Source organism: Piliocolobus tephrosceles, chromosome 19, assembly GCF_002776525.5.
Source record: "Piliocolobus tephrosceles isolate RC106 chromosome 19, ASM277652v3, whole genome shotgun sequence".
In the NCBI taxonomy this organism is placed as follows: domain Eukaryota; kingdom Metazoa; phylum Chordata; class Mammalia; order Primates; family Cercopithecidae; genus Piliocolobus; species Piliocolobus tephrosceles.
This window is the reverse complement of record NC_045452.1, coordinates 35,875,869-35,879,954: the sequence shown is the minus strand read 5'-3', so window position 1 is coordinate 35,879,954 and position 4,086 is coordinate 35,875,869.

Genomic DNA, 4,086 nt, shown 5'->3' with positions numbered 1-4,086 from the left:
GTGGGGGTCTCGCATTTCCTCTGTGACCTCCAAGCTCCCCCTGGGGAACCCTGTGCAGGCAGTGGGCAGCATCTGCACGTGGGAGGCGCCGTTTCTTTCACACTCGCGTGTCCTCAGCCCAGATCTTCCGGTGAAGTTTCCCCAGCAAGTGGCTTCCCCTGCCCCCTCCACCCTGCCAAGCGTGGTTCCTGGGCCCCCGCCCTTCCCTTCTCGGCCTCTGCTCCTGGGTCTGGGGCGTGCATCCAGACATCTACGCTCAGGGAGGCCACCTCCTCCCTCACTTGCAGCTACCACAAAGCTGCCTGGGACCTTGTTCTACCCTTTCCAAAAGTCCTCAGGACCTGCCTGTCTGCTCCCCAAACGCCCTGTGAGCTCTCCCGGGCCCCTCCTCTCCTTGCTAACAATGTCCCACACGGTGCTGCCTGCCTGGCCCCAAAAGAAAAGGGCCCTGGAGTGAGTTCTGAACACAAACTCACTGAAAGGGGTCCCCTGCTCCCCCTGCCGAGTCCGCCCCTCCTCGGACTCTCCCCTTGGGCAGGGAAACCTGCCAGGGCCTGACCTTTTCTTCCTGAAACAGCCTCGGGCTGGGAGGAGAGGGATCCACCCTTGGTGGCTGAAGCTTTCAGCAGGAATCAGCCCTCGGGGACGAGACCCAGCGACCAGCCCTGCCTCACAGGCGCCGGTCCTGGGCAGGCTCCCTTGCTCAGGCCATGCTGCTCCCAAGCCAGGATGAGCAGCTAGCAGTGGGCCCTCCAACACATAGAGTGCCACGCAGAGGACTGGGGCACCCCAGGGAACAGCAGACACTGCATGTCCTCCGGCAGCCCCAGCCCTGGGAGACGGAGTGCAGTGGTTCCAGCTCCGACCTCATAGCCCAAGCTCCGCTACACACTGGGTCCTGACCTGACCTGGGTCCCGGCGGCTCTCTGGCCAGGCCCGCCCCTGAGGCCGGCACCCAGCATCCAGGCCCCCCGTACAGCCATCCCTCTTCAGGAATCTGGGTCATGGCTGCAGGAAAGGGGCTGCCCAGAGCAGGATGTGGAGGGAAGGGCTGCAAAAGCTGGAGAGAATCCACAAGACGCTATTTAGCCACCTGCCCTCGATTCTAACTCTCAGTGACAAGACTCTTTGCTTGGCCAAACTTTATGAGGCCCTTGAACCTTCTAGACCACTTGCACACTTCCCTGCAAAATCCAGTTTTAGCAAGAACACTGCTAAGTGACTTCAGCCAGACCTGCCCCACCCCACATCTGATCGTCCTCATCAGAACAACCGGCTCATCCTCCGGCACCCAGGTGATGATCGGTCACCTCGCCTCCCCTCAGCCAGAATACCTGTTAGGCCAGTTGCGCCAGAATCCCCCCACCCCTGCTGTTTCTTTTGAGACGGAGTCTCGCTCTGTCGCCCAGGCTGGAGTGTAGTGGCCTGATCTCAGCTCACTGCAAGCTCCGCCTCCCGGGTTTACGCCATTCTCCTGCTTCAGCCTCCGGAGTAGCTGGGACTACAAGCACCCACCACCTCGCCTGGCTGGTTTTTTGTATTTTTTTAGTAGAGACGGGGTTTCACCGTGTCTACTATCCAGGGGAGGATTACGAACGATCCCCTGGCCCTGCGCATCGGGGGTCCCAGGAGACCCACCCAGACCAAGCCCCTCAGGGTGGGAAGAGTGTGGGGCAAGAAGAGGAGGCTCTGCCCAGGACGCTGGCCACGGGCTGACCCGTGCAGGGGGTGAGGGCTTAAGACAGCCTCATCCTCCACTCCAAGTGTGGCCTCCATCTTGTTGGTCAGTTTATGGAAGTCAAGCCTATTGACTCAGTCAGGGTACTGGCAGGAGAGAGACCAGGGCGCAGACAGAGATAGGGACGGCTCCAGGGGTGTGCGGCCCCAGGCTGTGGGGGGGGTTCCTGGAGCACCTCCACTCCAGCCTGGAGAACATCCAGGCAGAGCAGGAGGAGAGCTGGGCTGTGTAGGGGCTGGGGGACACGGCCAGCCCGCAACCCCAATTTCCTGCCATCTGCCTCCAGTTGGAGTAGGCAGCCTCTGCCAACCCTGGCCCGAGGCAGGGGCCAGGTCTCTGTCTACTGGGGCCACAGGGAGAGTGGGGAGGGTGCCGGAGCTCCCAGGGCAAGGGGAGGGGCCACCCCAACCCTGTCAAGCGCATCGAGGAGGAGGAGGAGCCCACACCGCCCCAGCGTCCGCCCCATGCCTGCACCAGCCTCATACGAGCTTGGGGATCTTTGAGGGTCAATGTCTGCACTACAGATGTGAGCACGCATGTGTGTGTGCAGGACCTTTGACCACAGCCTCCCATGCACCCCTGGAAAGGTGCCTTGCCTCTCTCCTCACTCGCCATGCAGGGCAGTGGGTGAGTACCAACAAGCACGTGCCCCCCCGCGTTTCTCTGCCTCTGCAGCCCTGACTGTCCAAGGCCCCCCAGGCGAGCTCCAGCCCTCCAGGCACCTCCCCAAGCCATGGTGCCCACCACAGGGTCTGGCCTCAGGGCTCCTCCAGGGCTGGCCAAGTCCCCGCGCTCCTCCCCTGCCCACAGGGGCCGAGGGGCACAGCACCGACCAGCGCCTGGGCCACTCACCTGAACTCTGAATCCTCCTACCGCGGTGATCCCAGCTGGGCAGTTAGCTTGAGCGAGCCAAGTACTTACAGGACGCCACCAAACACAAGGTCCGAGCCCACATTCCAAGACCTCAGCACTGCTGACGATGTCCTCCTGAGTCCATGAACTTCTTGATGGTTCTCATGGCCTCCTCCTGTGGACGGGGCGGGGCCGGCAGGTTCGGCACCTGCATGCACACCTGGCTCGACTCCCCGTGCCCACCCTGCAGACCCTCAGCCCTCTCCCTCTTTCCTGCCCACCACTCTGGAGACGGGGGCCTCTGGTCCTGGCCTCCCCTGTGGAAGAGTGAGGGTGAGTGAGGGGCTGGGTCAGCAGCATGGCAGTGGGGGAGCCCATGGCCTCCACAGAGGGAGCCACCCGGCCTCGGGCAGCGCTGGCACCATGCCACATCCCTGCCAGAGCAATGGGGCCAGCGTGGCCACCCCATCCAGCGGTCCCCGTCTGGCTGAGAGTCCCCAGGAGGCAGCACCCTCTTACTGGGAAGTCAGGCAGGGCTCTATGCAGGAGCTGACACTCACACGGCTACCACAAGCCTGTGTGGACCCCCAAGAGCCAGGAGGCTGCCTGCTGACGGTCCCTTTAGGGTCTGAATCGTGGGCAGCTCAGCACGGCATGGAGTGCTTCCAGGTTGTGGGTCCTCGTGATGCCGAAGCCTGAGCTCCCTGGAGGAAAAGCAACAGCTTCCAAGCCATGGGGCCAAAGGCTGGTGAGGCTCAAACCCTGGAGCTGACAGCCCCCAGACTGACGCATGGACAGCATTTCCCTGTCGGCCCCTCCACCAGCGGCAATTTCCCCCACGGTCTCCCAGCCGCCTGGAACTCTCCCCGCGCCTGCCCCTGGCTGTTAGCTGAGCCCCACTGTGGGAGCAGCACAAGGCTGAGTGCCTGGGCCTGGCCCTATTGCCTGTGGGTTTCCACCAGGAATTTAAGAGTCTGAAGGCTGGGGACCCTAAGGGACCACCCATTAGGGCTGAGGGCTCTGGAAAGAAGTTCGGGATGAAGGAGTTCAGGGAGAGCGCTGGACTCATTTTCCTGGGACAGACAGAACCAAGTGGCTACCACTGTGCAGCTTCAACACCTGGCATTTGGCGCCTCTCAGTTCCAGAGGCCGGGGATCCAAGGTCGTGGTGTGGGCAGCGCTGGCTGCACTGTCCCCAGGCCTCTCAGGCTTCTCCTGGTCTCCTGGGCCTGGGGGAGCCCAGCGTGGCTCTGGGAGGAGGGGTGTCGAGGGGGTGCTCCACGAGACGCTGCCCATCCAGGGTGGGTCCCTCCCCCACAGCCTCCAAGCACAGCGTGGCCCTCCACCTCCACCACTATGGACTCTCATCTCCCTGCGGCTCCATCTGGGGCTGGTGCCCTGGCTGTGCTGCCCGCAGACCAGGGATTGGGGTCAACGGGCAGGAGATGGTGGGGCAGATAGAAGCATGGGAAGCCCAGAGCCCTGAACACGGTCAG